This window comes from Cryptomeria japonica, chromosome 8, assembly GCF_030272615.1.
Source record: "Cryptomeria japonica chromosome 8, Sugi_1.0, whole genome shotgun sequence".
Classification (NCBI taxonomy): Eukaryota; Viridiplantae; Streptophyta; class Pinopsida; order Cupressales; family Cupressaceae; genus Cryptomeria; species Cryptomeria japonica.
The window spans coordinates 422,381,768-422,399,411 of NC_081412.1; positions in this window are offsets into that span (position 1 = coordinate 422,381,768).

Consider the following 17,644-nt stretch of genomic DNA (forward strand, 5'->3'; position numbering starts at 1 on the left):
ACATTCCGCCTCTTCATCACAATCAACTGCAAAGCATCTTGCTCACCCTTCTTGCACATCAGTCATAAGCTTGCCGGTTGGAAACCACTCACTATCAACACATCACTTACCAGTTGACATCCTTTCCTCACCGGTGATAGTCTGTACCGATAACCTATTCATATCTTCAGCATAAGTCAAACATTGACTTGTGTTCCGGTGACTCCAAAGGTCATTCTTTTGAATGACATTCTCTCCCTTACTGGTAGCTTGCTAAGCTAGGTGACATCAAATACATCACACTAACTATATTCCCATACTGATTGACATCAATGACAACACAATGCCAACATAATGAACTTTTAATAACTCATACTATAATATTCGAATCTATTCATGGGAAAAAAAAATGTTTGTTGGAAACATAAAGATAATTGACATTTTTAATTAATCCTTCTATGATCATTGCTAGAAAATTGTAATTATGTCTACCACATGTTGAACTTCCATTATTATTGTTTGAAATTCATCCTTAACTACATAAAAGAAGTTACTACCATTGAATAGTTTTTGGTAACTAAGATCCTTGGCTATAGGAACTTATGGCTTTGGTTGCAAAAAAAAGTAGTTTTGGATGCTATGTTCTTGGATATGGGTTGTCTTATTTAATCTAGATAGAAGTTAACTTCATATGCAATATTTACTCTAAGAATATATAATCTGTAAAGGGGAAAAAATTTGATTTGGCAATTTGCAACATAGAAGGAGAAATCACTGAATCAATTTTCGCTTTGGGGAGATTTCCTTTACATTCAAAAGAGGGAAAGAATCCACTAGATCCAATCATAAATCAGATAAGGACTGAATGCTAAGTGGATTGATTGATTATGATGTGTGTTCCCCTTTTTGTAACTTGAAATTCTGATTTAGGGTAAAGTGTTGGAATTGAAGGTAAAATTGAGAAAATATTGAGTTACAGGTTCAAGATTCAGTTGTGCACCTAGATCTAAGAAATATGAGCTGATTCAGATCTGCCTTGCCAGAAGGCCCCGAAAAAGAAGGGACCGTGGCATTGCCTCTTGGTCCTTTGAATTTTATGTGCGTTGAAAAGGATTGTTATGTCTCTGTGTCTGAAGCTTAATTCCAAAAGTACAACTGTGCACATGTTTCCTGCACATAGAAAGAAAGGGGGAAAGGTTGGGAATAGGGGCTTGCCTTTTGTCAAACCTTGGTTTTGGAATTAACCATGAAATTGAGATAAATGTAATTGAAATGACTGAAAGGAAATGTTCTCCTTTTGAGGGAGATGTTGAATTATTACTGACAAATGAAAGGATTATACCTCCTTGTGAAGTTTTTCTTGCCTCCACATAGAATCAGGGTTTCATGAAATAGGATGTAGATCTCCACTTCAATGATTGATCCTTGACTTTATTGATGCTCCAAGGCTTGAAGAAAGACTGAAAATGTTCAATTTCTCTTGAACGCTTGAATGCTTGATCTCTTGTGATTTTCAGATGCTTGATAGTTCTCTTAGATTCTTGTGGATGATTATGTATATTAAAATGAGAGGGGAAATCCTCCTTATAGACCCACCTATCAGATTAATTGGCTAATTTTCTGATATAGGCCGACACGGAGAGGAGAATCATGCCCAAATTTGAAATGGGAAAAAGGGTTTAAAGAGGGCCCAAAATGAGGGGGACCAGGGAATGGCATTCTAGTCCCAGTGAGGACTAGGGTGCTACACCCTCATCCTGCCCTATTTTTGGGCTAGGATCAAGTGCATAACAAGTGTAAAGTTAAAATTTTTGGCACTTGTGATGCGTATGAACATAGTTAGGTCTTCAATTATGCCAAGGGGTGCAAACACTAAGGCGAAGACCAAATGCGGTCAAAAATTGTAAGAGGTGCAATTTTAGGATGCTACATTTAGCCCTCACTTTAGCAAGAGTATGAAGTCAATCATACTCTTGGTAAAGTACAAAGGGTTCAGATTGAAAAATTTCACCAAGTCATCAAGGAGGCAAGATAGGCTAAGCCCCTAATGGACTTTAGGATCTCACAACTTCAATAACAAGGTAAAAGGGAAGATCATGAAAGAGAGAAAGAGAGAATCATTACTGCAACTAGTAAGGTTCTCTTACTATGAGTCAAAAATTACAAAGCAAAGGCTAAGTAACTTTAAGTATCAATATATGCAAGTGAGAGAATCATTGAGTGGAGTGTATGCTGCCAAGTTAAAGCGACTGCACGTTCCTTATCAGGAGCAGTTGCTTTAAGGTAGGATACACCCAAAAAGACAAGTGTGTTATCACAATAATTTAACCCCCAAGAGAGGACAAATCAAAGAATAATGAACACAAAACACAAGGTGGTTTTACTAACTTTGGAGTCAATATGATTTTTATGATAACTTATGTATATCATGTATATATATGCATAGAATTGTCCTCATCCCCCAAAGAGAGGAAACAACCATGGAAGAAGGAAACACATGTGTCTTTTGAGTCAGCATGGGAGAGACCAAAAGAGATCTCAACACTTTGCATTATCCTCAAGTAGACAATACTAGGGACAACAAATAGAAGAATGTCACATAAAATCAAGAGAGGAGAGAGAGAGAGAGAATCGACATTGCTAATGAAGCTGATCAATCATGTTATCCACCTTCGATCTTGCTCACCATTATTTTGCAAAGGTGGACAACATGCAAGAGGAGTGACGCCAAGCATAGTAGATGAAGTTATCACAAGCTCCAAACAAGGACCATGCTATAATGATGGATCACTTTGTTCGCTACTAGGAGCTAGGATTAATGCTTTTGAAAATTTCTCAAATTTATCATTGTCAACATCAACATATTCATATTCATCATTAAAAATATTAGGATAAACGTTCTCACCTATTTCTTCATCAAGATTAATAACAATAGGATCTCTAATAACTTGAACCATTATTTGTCTTAAGTATTTTGTGTCTTGGACGATTAGGTTGAACATCCTCATTAGGAGAAAATGGAATTATGTCAACAATAGTTGTCTTAGGAGAAGAAATGGCTTGGGAAGCAAGTTCACAAGCTCTAGCATCACAACTCCATTGGCATTCTCTTGCACAACAGTTTCATTTAGTTTTAGTTGAAGGTTGTGAAGGTTTAGGTTCATCAAGTATAGGCTTGTTTTCTTCTTTTAAGGAAGGATGAACAAGTTGAGGTCTTTTAGGTTGAACAATAGGAAAGGCCAGTCTCTTCTCTTTGTAAGATGTAGGAGGAAGAACCTCACTATATAAAGGAGGAAAGGGAGTTGTAGGAAGGAGACCGAGTCCATCACTAGGAGGAGGAATAGATCTACCCTTACGAGGAATAACTTGATACTTGGGAGGATGAGAATTTCTATCCATGGGAGAAAGAACAAACTCATCCATAAGAAAAGGAATAGATTCCTCTTTGGGAAGAAGATTATCTCTTTCCTTAGGAGGAAGAATAATCTTATCCTTAAGAATATGTATATGATCATCAAGAGAAAGACTAAGTGTTGGATTTCTAGGATTACTCAAAGAAAAAATCATCTCATTTTTCCATTTTTGATATGATTTAAAGAGAGCATCACTTCTAGGTTGAAGAGGTTGGAATTGTTCGGACAAAAAATAATCAAGACAAACATATCCATGCCTCACTGTAGGTTGATATATGTTATGATTAATAGTTATTATTTTATCATTATGAGGAAATTTCAAACACTTATAAATAGTAGAAGTAATCACTTTCATGGAAGAGAGCCAAGGACGTCCCAACTTCACACGAAATTGATCGGATGTAGGAATGATAGAAAATACAACATCTATGCATGTAGTGCCAACATCAATAGGAAGTGTGATAGAAAAAATAGCAGGACAAAAAAAACCATCGAAAACCTTAACTACCACATTAGTATCATAATATATCAATTGATGTAATTGAAAAGTATAAAGAAATTCTTCAGTTATCACATTAACCATGCAAGCTGGATCAATAAGCACCCCTCAAGAAGGTATAACTTTGATTTTTGTAGTTATGTAAAGTGGGCTATCATGTGTTAGGTCCCAGAGACAACTGAGAGGGGGGGGTGAATCAGTTGTCAAATCAATTCAAACAAAAAATAGCTTAACCAACTTAATGCTTAATACCGGTAAACCAGTTAAGTATGCTGGTAGATAGTTTTAACAGTTAATTGCTATACCGGTAAAGATTAATACATGAAACATAAACACAAAGTCATCCACAACACATGACACCAATATTTGTATGTGGAAACCTTTTAAGGGGAAAAACCACCATGGGAAACGTTACCCACAATTACATGATACTACTGCAGATAGTAAGTGTACATAAATGGGGTCTACACATGCAAAAAGGCCAACAACCTAGAGCTCACTGCTCAATCACAAAATGGGAGTCACACTGACTACAGTTGGATGGTTAAATCCAATGAGAATGTACTGCACAAAATAGCATCTTCATATGCTGGATTCAGTACTGGTGTAATGCTGACATGCTTTCACAAAAACCTAGCTTCACCTTCAAATGATGTCTGCATGTATTGTACTACTTAATCTCGTATATACCTTCACACAATTCTTTTTTGCATTCCACACTTGATCTTACAAATAAGATCTTACCTTTATACCATAACCTAAGACCAATTTTAGTAGGTCGACTCTACAAGATATTACAATAAAAATATTTTATAAATAATATAATATCCAATGCAATAACTGATTGAACATGTCAGCTTAATGCATTTACAACAATAATTAATCATTTCCATAGCATGCCATGCTGATCTGGAAAAGATAAACCTGTCGGTGTAACCCTAGGTAACCCTGGACCTATTTGCTGGTAAAAGTAAATATGCAAATATGAATATACCAATGATTAATTCATTAGGATAAGATGTCCACATGATGTCTTCAATATTACCAAGTGTCCTCCATATCATTTCAAGTGCCGGTGATCATTATATCTTGTTGGTGAACCATATACCAGTAACTGTGCAATAGTTACTTGCTTGCTAGTGAATGCTGCTAGATCTCCAAAGTGCTAGTGTTCTAGTAGGTGTTGACATCAATGACAAAACCATACCAAAATACCAACAATCTCCCCCTTTGGCATTGATGGCAACACAAGATGGAAAAACCATCAAAGTGCCAAAACAGAAATGCCAAAAACCAACAATCTCCAAAAAGATCATAACCAGAATACAGAGAGTAATAGTCTCTCCTAAACAACAATCTCTCCCCTTGGGAGAAACATGTGTTATCCAAAGTTTCCATACCAATCTCTCCAAAAGATAATGTGTTTTTCCATATATATCTCTCCCCCTTTGACATCAAATGCCAAAGTTATAATAAAACCAAGTTCATATACAAAATACCAATCAATTTAATATACCAACTACTCCCCCTGAGAAGTAGCTTCCTCATCAAAGACCAGAGTAAAAGATTTGTCTTTTAAGTCTGCCGGTTGATGACAATCATCAACTGTCTAAGTCTCTACCAGTGGTGGTATCACTCCAAGTTGATCTCTGAGATATTCAAAAGTCTCCTTAGGCAAAGGTTTTGTGAAAATATCTACAAGCTATTCTTTAGTATTCACATAAACCAGTTTTATCTCCTTTTCTTCAACTTTTTCCCCTAGAAAATTCAGTTTGATAGAAATATGTTTTGTTTTAGAATGTAGTACTGGATTCTTAGATATATCAATTACTGCAGTGTTATCACAATATATGGTAATAGGTTCCTTTCATTTTACCTTTATGTCTTTCAACATTTGCTTAAGCCATAGTACCTGTGTATAGTTAGTTGCTGCTGCAACATATTTTGATTCTACTATTGATAAAGATGTACAACTCTGTTTCTTACTCAACCAAGAAACTAGTCTGTTTCCAAGAAAGAATGCTCTGTCGGTGGTGCTTTTTCTATCATCCACATCTCCTACCCAATTTGCATCTATGTATGCACATAATTCAAAGTTTTCATTTCTAGGATACCATAATCCAAGATTTATAGTGCCTTGTAAGTACCAAAAAATCCTTTTTATTGCCGATTCATGATTTTCTCTAGGATTACTTTGAAATCTAGAAACAATACATACTGCATTCATAATATCAGGTCTAGTTTGTGTCAAATACAGTAAACCTCCTATCATAGATTTGTATCTAGTTGGATTAATAGGTGTAGATTCATCCCTTTGAGATAATTTGTCATTTGTAGTCATAGGTGTGCTTACCGGTTTAGAGTTCTCCATCCCAAATTTATTTAGTAACTCTTTCAAGTATTTGGATTGACTCAAGAATATACCTTTATCAGTCTATGAAATCTGCAATCCTAAAAAGAATTTTATTTCTCCAATCATAGACATTTCAAATTCTTGCTGCATTTTAGTAGAAAATTCCTTACATACACCATCTTCTCCTCCAAAGATTATATCATCAACAAATACTTCTATAATCAAGATGTCATCATTAGTTATTTTGTAATATAAATTATTGTCTGCATTTCCTTTAGTAAAACCAATCTTTAAAAGATACTTATCCAATCTTGCATACCAAGCTCTTGGAGCTTGTTTTAATCCATATAGAGCTTTTCTTAACCTGCAAACCATATCATTGTCATCTGTCAAAGAAAATCCATCAGGTTGTTCAATGTATACTTCCTTTTCAAGATCTCCATTCAAAAATGCACATTTAATATCCATTTGATAAACTTTGTAGTTCTTGTGTGCTGCAAAAGCCAAGAATAATCTGACTACCTCAATTCTAGCTACTGGTGCAAAGGTTTCATTGTAATCAACTTCTTCTTTCTGAGAATATCCCTTACACACTGGTCTTGCTTTATTTCTGACAACCTTACCATCTTCATTAAGTTTGTTTCTGAATACCCATTTGGTTCCAATTACATTTTTATCTTTAGGTCGGGGAACTAATGTCCAAGTGTTATTTTTCTCAATTTGTTCTAATTCTTCTTCCATAGCTTTAATCCAAAATTTATCTTCACATGCCTCATTAACAAATGATGGTTCAATTTGAGAAATAAGACATACCTCTTCATTTTCCAAACTTCCTCTTGTCATAACTCCTTTAAATTTATTTCCAATTATCTGATCTTCGGAATGATTCAATCTTAAATACCGAGGTGTCTTTGTTTGCTGTTGTTCTTCAATTATTGTGGAATCCTCAGATGGTACCGGGGTAAATGGATCTTCATTTTGTACTGGTGGATTTAGTGTAGGTTCATTTGTCACAATTTCTATTGCCGGTTCAAAGTCTATATACCTTGAAGTTCCTCTGAATTGTTCATCAATTTTTACATTTGTACTCTCAACAATTTTCTGCAATCTCTTGTTAAAACATCTATATGCCTTTCTCTTAGATAAAGAACCAAGAAATATTCCTTCATCACTTCTAGGATCAAATTTGCCAATATACTCATCTCTTCTAATATAACATTTACTTCCAAAAATTCTGAAATATTTAAGAGTAGGAGTATTACCAAACCATAGTTCATGAGGGGTCTTATTGGTTTCACCTTTGATGTGAACTTTGTTGAATGTATAGACCGATGTGCTAACTGCTTCTCTCCAATACACATGTGGTAAATTTTCTTCTGATAACATACTTCTTGTTGCATCCAAGATAGTTCTGTTTTTCCTTTGAACAACTCCATTCTGTTGTGGTGTCTGAGGTGTTGATAGCTGTCTTTTGATTCCATTCACTTCACAAAATGTATTAAAGTCCTTAGATGTGAATTCTCCTCCTTGATTTTATCTTAAGCATTTGATTTTCTTACTGGTTGCATTTTCAACCATTGCTTTGAATAGTTTGAAATTTCCAAGTGCTTCTGATTTTTCTCTGAGAAAAGTAACCCAACACATTCTAGAATAGTCATCAATGATTAGCATGAAATATCTATCACCTTGTAAGCTTTTAGTTCTAGCTGGACCACATAAATCAGTGTGAATCAAATCAAGAGCATTATTGGATTTTTCTGGAATACTTTTGAAACTAGCTCTAACTTGTTTTCCAAATTGACATTCCTTACATATTGTATTATGAGGTTTGACAATTTTAGGTAGATCTCTAACTGCCTTAGTAGTACTGATCTTTACCATGCAATCAAAGTTTACATGATAGAGTCTCTTATGCCATAACCAACTTTCATCTATATGTGCAATCAAGCATGCCTTTTCACTGTTATTCAAATGAAAGATATTACCTCTAGTCTGATTACTAGTAACTGAAATCTTTTCTCAACTAATTGACCAACACTTAAAAGATTATGCTTTAATCCTTCAACATAGTAAACATTGTCAGTGTTATGCTTACCATCAAGAGATATTGTACCCTTACCTTTGATTGAACAGGCTTTGTCATCTCCAAATCTTACTAAACCTCCATTGTATTCTTGAAATTTCAAGAACTTACCTTTGTCTCCTGTCATATGATGTGAGCATCCTGAGTCAATGATCCATTCATCCTTTACTTCAACTTTAGCTGCTAGGGCTTGTTCTACTGGTTGAATAGTAGGTGTCGGTTGATCTTCTATTATAGCAAACAAACCCATCCATTGTCTGTTGGATCCTCATCAGAATCATCAGTCACACCTTCATCAACAATGTAACAAGATTTGTTTTTGTTCTTCTTAAATCTTTATCTCTGATATTCAGGATTAGGCTTGTATGTTCTTCTAGCTTCTTCTCTTAGTCTAGCATGTTTATCAGGGCATCTCAAAGCCATATGACCAATCTTATTGCATTTAAAACATTTAAAGGGTGCTTTACCTTCATACTTACTTCCAATTGGACCTTTAGGCATTTTCCTTGCAAATAGTGCTTCAAGTTCTTCATTCTCCTTCCTACTTTCTTCAAGTTCTCTTGCATAAAAGGCTTTCCAATCAAATTTGTCAAATGATGGAGCAGATGATGTTGATGCTTTAAAGGTCAAATTTGTCTTTATAGTAGCAACAGGACCAAATTCTTCAATTTCAAAAGCTGAAAGTTTCCCAATCAATGTATCCCTAGTTATTGATGTATTAGGCATTGTTCTTAACTCATTTATAGCAGTAACCTTCATTTTATATGCCGGTGGCAATCCTCTTAAAATTTTTGAAACAATTTCATCCTCACTTAAGGTTCCTCCACAACATTTAATACCCAAAACAATTTCATTTACTCTTTCCATAAAAGCAGAAATCCTTTCATCTTCTTCTATTTTTAGATGTGCATACTCGACCCGGAAGCTTTCAAGTTTTGCAATTTTGACTGTGGAATCTCCTTCATTCAGTGTTTCCAAATGATTCCAAATAACTTTAGTTGTAGACCTATCTGATAATCCCATGATTTGTTGATCTGATAATGCGCTCAAAAGTGCTTCTCTTGCTTTGCAATCATTTTCCTCATCTTTAGCCAAGGTAGTTGGACTGGGCTGACCAGGTACAACAACAGTGTAACCTTTCTTTGTAACTTCCCAGACATTTTTGCCAATGCAATTTAGATGTGTCTCCATTCTGATCTTACATATACCATAATTGGTTCCATCAAATTTAGGATTGTCCTTCCTGAAATAATTAGTAGACATTGGATCTCCTCAAGTTGTTAAACTTCTGTAAAAGAGGACTAAGCTCTGATACCAATTGTTAGGTCCCGGAGACAACTGAGAGGGGGGGTTGAATCAGTTGTGAAATAAATTCAAACCAAAAACAACTTAACCAACTTAATGCTTAATACCGGTAAATCAGTTAAGTATGCTGATAGATAGTTTTAATAGTTAATTGCTATACCGATAAAGATTAATGCATGAAACATAAACACAAAGTCATCCTCAACACATGACACCAATATTTGTACATGGAAATCCTGTAAGGGGAAAAACCATGGTGGTAAACCTTACCCACAATCATATGATACTACTATAGATAGTAAGTGTACATAAATGGGGTCTGCACATGCAGAAAGGCCAACAACCTAGAGCTCACTGCTCAATCACAAAATGGGAGTCACACTGACTACAGTTGGATGGTTAAATCCAATAAGAATGTACTGCACAAAATAGCATCTTCATATGATGGATTCAGTACCGGTGTAATACTGATATGCTTTCACAAAAACCTAGCTTCACCTTCAAATGATGTCTGCATGTATTGTACTGCTTAATCTCGCATATACCTTCACACAATTCTTTTTTGCATTCCACACTTGATCTTACAAATAAGATCTTACCTTTATACCATAACCTAAGACCAATTTTAGTAGGTTGTCTCTACAAGATATTACAATAAAAACATTTTACAAATAATATAATATCCAATACAATAACCAATTGAACATGTCAGCTTAATGCATTTACAACAATAATTAATCATTTCCATAGCGTGCCATGCTGATCTGGAAAAGATAAACCTGCCGGTGTAACCCTAGGTAACCCTGGACCTATTTGCCTGTAAAAGCAAATATGCAAATATGAATATACCAATGATTAATTCATTAGGATAAGATGTCCACATGATGTCTTTGATATTACCAAGTGTCTTCCATATCATTTCAAGTGCCGGTGATCATTATATCCTGTCGGTGAACCATATACCAGTAACTGTGCAATAGTTGCTTGCCGGTGAATGCTGCTGGATCTCCAAAGTGCTAGTGTTTTAGTAGGTGTTGACATCAATGACAAAACCATACTAAAATACCAACATCATGTGCTTTAATTGTCTCACTAGAATCAAATGTAATGCTCAAGTCCTTAGGAGTTTCATTTTTGTCAACAAGGTTCACCACATTATTAGACTCAAGGCCAACATCATTGGGAGATAAGGAAAGATGATCAATCTCAATCACATTAGTTGAATGGGAAGGTAAAGAATTAGTGAAAATTTGAAGGTTTTGATTAGGAGGAGCTACAAATTTGTTTCCTTTATCATTCACACCAGCCATACATATGGTATTGTTATCAATCAAGTCTCAAATCTTACTTCTCAAAGAATAACACTTTTCAGTGTCATGACCAGGTTGACAATTGTATTGGCAAAAGGCTTTAGCATCATAAGAGGCTGGAAAAGGATTAGTTGTATCAATTGGTTTAATAGGGGGAAGTTTCAACACATTCCTTTGTAACAATTGAGACATAATACTATGCAAAGATTCATTAACAAGAGTGAGTTATTTTCTAAAGTATTTGGACAAAGGAGGCACACCTACTGCAAATACCACTTGAGTGTTGTTGTTGTCATTGAATTTGATGAGTCCCTTATTCGGTTTGAACTTAGAAAAAGGTTATTGAGCACTTTCACATTTATCATTCAAAGCCATTGAAGAGGATGATTGTTCCAATTGACTCACGATAAGATGATAGTTGTGAAGTACTACGCACAATTGCATAAAAGAAGTAAACTCAAAAAAGAGAGGTTTATCCCTAATATCCTTTTGTAAATTAGAAATGAAAATTCTTTGAATATCTTGATAAAAACATTTTGTAAATTAGAAATGAAAATTATTTGAATATCTTGATCAGGCATAGGAAAAGAAATTTGAGAATATAAATTATTATATCTACCAATAAAAAAGGTCACTTTTTCTTTCACACCTTGCTTACAATGCATCAAATCGGTCAATGTGATTTTAGGACCAATATCATTGTGAAAGTATTGAATAAAAGCATTAGCCAATTGTTGAAAAGAATTAATAGAATATGAAGGCAAAGAACAATACTTTATCTTTATCCCTTAATATTCTGATAAACAATTTAGCAAACAATCTTTGGTCATGAGCAAATTCACTACACAAAGTTTGAAATTTTTAAACATGATTCAAGGGATCACCTTTTCCATTATAAAGTTCTAATTGAGGGACTTCCACATGTTTAGGAGGGACAAGTCAAACCATGTCATTGGATAATGGGCTCACTACATCAAATGTGGGCACATTATACTTAGATTGATTCATAGAAGCTATTTGTTGTTGTAAGGAAGACATTGTTTGAGCTAGATTATAGATTATAGTTTCGGTAGAAGGATTGAAATTGAACATGTTTGATTGAGAAGGAGGAGTAACATTGTTGAATGAAGGTGGAGGTTGAGAATAAGGAGGGACATTTTTATAGGAAGGTAGGGGTTGAGAATAAGGAGGTGGAACATTATGATAGGTAGGTATAGGAGAGGATTGAGTAACACATGGAAGACTTGTGGTAGGAGGAATAAAAGAAGAGGAGTTGCCCCCTTGACTAACATTCACATGTATAGGAGAAGATTGGTTAACAAATAGAAGACTCATGGTAGGAGTAATGAAAGAAGATGAATTCCTCCCTTGAATAACATTCGTAGGAATAACATATTGTGTAGAGGTAGCCATGATGTTTGATGTAAAGATGGTAACACTAGCCATAGGTTTAGTCAAAGGAATGAAATGATTAACTTGTGTAAGGAATTTAAGTAGCAGAACAACTTCCTACACTAACCTTGAGAGGAGGGTAATACAAAACCTTTTACAAATCTTTACAACAATTACATAAAACAAAAATAGATATAATAACATTCAAACCATAACACGGTGATTTACATGGTGAAAACCCTTTTGGGAGAAAAACTCCAGACTCCAAAAGACGCCCAATATATTATTCCGCAATAAAAAGTAGATTACAATATACTTATAGAGCAAGCTCTTCATAGGAGTACCACTAATTAGAGATTTAGAGGTAACTCAATAGCCATAAGACTCTTACACACAACCTCTATCTCATGCACCTCATATATAGGAGATACAATACAGGAAACCATCAAACGGTATTACAAAACCATGGGCTAAAACCACCCAATAAGGTGTAGCCAACGTTATCTCCCTTCTAGATTCCCTATGACACATAGCTCCCTTTCTATAGCTCATTTATGTGTCTAATGTATTTTATATTTCCTATTTCAGGAGTACAAAATTTCAGAGGCCATAACTTGAGAACTGTGTGTCCTATTGATGAGTTGTTTGAAGCACCAAAAAGCTCGCGAATTGCTCTATCATCTCATGAATAGCTATGAAATTTATGCCCACTTTTGAGGGAGTTTAGATACCTCTAAAGTCCTCAAAATAAAATTTAAAACTTTCATTAGACCCCTCCAAAATAAAAAATTTATTATCTTCAAAACTAGCTATGATCTTGTGACGTAACTTTACCAGAATGCTTATCTAGCAAACCAAAAGCTTCGGGGAAAATTTTGCACCATTTCGTATTCAAATGAAAACTTAATATAAATAGTAACCTCATGTAATTACAAGGTTGAGACACCATTTCCCAAAAAATCTCCCACTTGTCGGACACCTTGCAAGAGAAAAGAGAGCATCAACACAATAAATCAATTGCTAGGGGCCATGAGGCCCATAGACTCCGAGCACCATATGAAATTCTTTGTGCTCACAACCTTAGTTAAAGAATCTACAACATTCATCAAAGTTTCTACCTGAACTAGCTTCACCTTGGTATCTTTGACCATATCTCTAACAAACTGATACTTAAAATCAATGTGCTTTGTTTGGGCATGAAATGTCGGGTTCTTAGCTAGGTAGATTGCACTCTAACTGTAACAATAAAGTGTCACGACTCCTTGTTTTATTCAAATGTCTGAACATAGTCTCTCAAGACAAATGGCCTCTTTACAAGCATGAGTAGCTGCCATATACTTTGCTTCAGTAGTGGATAAAGCAACCATATGTTGGATTGTTGGCATTGACAAAACCGGTCAATCTAGAAAACCGGTATATGTGCTAAGGTTTGTCATTGATGTCTAGCACTTCCTGGTGAACACACTAACTAGTGAAGTGGTATAGGTAGAGTGGTGTTTTTTTTTTAGTAAGCAAGTGAATGGAAACAACATTGGTATTTAATGATCAAAGGTTACTTCAGCTCAAGGATAGATAAATTAAGTCAATCGATCTATCATTCAGGAAGATCAGTTGGTGATGATGAAGTCACATAAGGTGACTCAGGGAAGAGAACTTGTTTTCTCTAACCAACTGGTAACTCACTAGTAAATAGGGGAAGAGACTTGGTGCTAGCACAACAAACCGGCAATCAAAGGTTGAACAGGTAATATAACAAGTGCAGTTGCATACCGGTACACCGATATGACATAAGGAAGATAGGTGATTGCCATAAATCTCAGAGCAGTGATCGGTTATTCAGTTGTGGTGGCAAAAGATGAGTTGGTAAGCTTGTATCTACGCCAAATCATTTGTTGGTAAGGTTAGCTTTGTGTTATCATGCAGTCAAGCATGATTACATGTGGATTTTTTGGTTCACATTTATTTGGTTGAACATGACTCAAAAGTTTCTATCTTTGGAAGATGCGGTGGTAGAATTGGTTGAACACTTAGTGGAATTGTTGTAAGGCGCACAGAGAAAGAGTGGGAGATTTTGAAATTGAAATCTTCTAAAATATCCCTAGGTGAACACTACTAGAACTTTATCTAATATCCCTAGGTGAACACTACTAGAACCATGTGATCACAGAATACAATGAACCTTTAGGGACTCTTACTCCATACTAGATAAAGGAAAGGCAAGATAATAATGTTGTTATGGATATGATTGTTAGCACTCTTTCAGATAATGAATTTGTTGAGGTACAAGATTTGAAAAACAACTTTTCAGATATGAAATTGAAGCTCTACTGGCAAGAAGATTTCCAAGAGGTAAAGGTAAATACAAAGGTAAATTACCCTTAAAGTGCTTCTCTTGTAATAAGATAGGTCATATTGCTTCAAGATGCCTTGAAAATGATAGAGACAGGAAGGATAATTTCAGAAGTTACATGGACAAGAGCAAGAAGGAATGTTATCTTGTAGAAGAATGAGTCACTGATGAAGAATCAAAGAGATCTGATGAAGATGGCATTGCTTTTGTGGTAGTCAAAGAGGATAACATAGAGGAAGGAGATAATGCATTGATTTCGAGCACAAACCGGTGTGGAGAATGGGTGATCGACAGTGGCTGCACTTACGACATGACCGGAGATAGAAGCAAATTCCTCAACATGGAGGATTGTAATGGAGGAATAGTGAGGTTCAGAAATGATGCCCCATGTGCAGTAAGAGGTAAGGGGTTTATAGCCCTGAATGATAAGACAAATTGTGATGATGTCTTTTGGGTAGAAGGATTAAACTATAGCTTGTTAAGTGTTGCACAACTTAACAATAAAAGATACCGGTTAGAGTTCAATGAAGGGATATATAAAATAAATGACAAATTTGGAAGTCTAATTGCCACTGGTAAACAGTCAAGAGGCAATTTGTTTCATCTAGACACCACCATATGTAATTGTCTAGTGGCTAAGGTAGAAGATAGTTGGTTGTGGCACAAAAGATTGTGTCATGTTAATTTTGATAGCATAGCTAAAGTCAGTAAGGAAAAATTTGTCAGAGGTATGCCTGACATAGTAAAACCTGAAAATGCTATGTGCAAAGAGTGTCAACTAGGAAAGTTGACCGGGTCCAATTTCAGCAATAAAAATTTCTCATCTGAAAGTGTGCTAGACTTATTTCACACAAACTTGTGTGGTCCCATGAGAACCAAGAGTTTCTATGGAGACTGATATTTTATGTTATTTGTGGATGACTTCTCAAGAATGATGTGGGTTGTATTTTTAAAGGAAAAATCAGAAGCTTTTCACATGTTTAAGGTGTTTAAGGCTTGAGTAGAAAAAGGAACCGGTAAGAATCTGAAGTGTCTAAGACAAGACAAAGGAGGAGAGTTCACCTCTCAAGAGTTCATTAACCACTTCGAGGAATAGGGAATCATGAGACAAATGTCTACACCCAGAAAACCTCAACAGAATGGAGTTGCTGAAAGAATAAACAAAAATCTCATTGATTGTGCCAGAACTCTAATGATACAAAAGGATATCCCACATACCTTCTAGAGAGAAGCAATAATCACTGTTGTATACACTCTGAACTAGATACAGGTAAAGAAGGGGACAAACAAAACTCCTTATGAATTATGGAGTGGTTACTCACCTAATGTTTGTTATTTTAAAGTATTTGGAAGTAGGTGCTATATCAAAAGGGACAAGTACATTGGAAGATTTGATCACAAGAGTGATGAGGTAAGATTCTTAGGTTACTCAATAAAGAGAAAGGCATACAGGTGTCTAAACAAAAGGACCGGTAAGATTGTGGAAAGTGCAAATATTAGAGTAGATGAGTACTCTGAGAAAAATGAACAAGACAGTAAAAGTGAATAGGAGGACTATAAAGGGTTCGAGTACAATGTAGCGGTGGAACCTACTGAAGAAGATCATGTTGAAGTAGCTAATGAAGAAGCCTATGAAATAGAACCTTCACAACCGGTAGAAGAAGCTCCAAGGAGTGAACCGGTATTGGTTAAATATGTCAGAAAGAATCACTTTGCATAAGATATCATCGGTGACAAGGATGTAGGAATTCTAACCAGAAGAAAAGCAAGAGAGAATGAGTGTATGCTCTCCATTTTTATCCCAAAACAACAAAGGAGGCTCTGAAAGATGATGACTGGGTCAAATCCATGGAAGAAGAACTGGAGCAAATAGAGAAAAATGATACATGGAACTTAGTACCTAGAGCATAAAATAGAGAAAAATGATACATGGAAAAAGAACTGGAGCAAATAGAGAAAAATGATACATGGAATTGTCATAGGATTTACAAGGTTTATGTCACCTTGATCCTAACATTCTCCCACTTGACATCATACATTGTAAATACACACATACGAATCACAAACAAGGGAAAAATATTTCTTAGCCATCTATCTATATACCATCTGAATTTTCACTGTGCTCTCATGCTCGAGAAAGATATTTGCAAAAGAAACCATGAAAACCACCATCAAGAAAAAAATCCTCACATCCTCTAATATGCCACATATGGAAGAAAAAGGAACATGCCAAGGTGAAACATATCAATTGTCATAAAAACATGCAAAAATATTTACATGATCATAAGCATCAGATTCATATGATAATAAATTTTTTGAGTAATTGCATTACTCATACCATCTAGAATAGTAACCATGAAATTTTTTAATTCATCCAAGCTAATCGTACCTCAAACCAAAGTATACCATTGTAGATAGAACTTCATACTATCAACATATCAACTCTAAACTATAATCAAGTCTCTACATATCCATCCGCCTATTTCAATATGACATACCAATGTACAAATTACCATAGTCAATGCCAACTAACAAAGTCTATATTAACATTGAATTAATCTTGTGGATATAGATAATTCACAACTGTGTCATCCCACTAGAATAAATAGGCTATACACATCTATAAACTGCATAACTCATAGATCATAATCCAATGAAACATGGAAACTCATAATCACATATGTATTCAACATACCAAGATATCAAAGATGATAACTAAACATATATCTAGGAACTCCCATTGGATGAGCAATGACAAATCTAAAAATAGATCAAAGCATACCAAGTCTATCTATAGTACTTCACATAGAGGATGTGGTTAATTATTTTGTTACAATTTTGAGGAAATAAATAGTGATATGCAATCCTACAAACAAATGTGTTGTTATACCCCTCTCACCATTAGTCTCCATAGCTCTCCCAAGTTCTTCACACTCAACCATGTGAATAAAAACATCGAC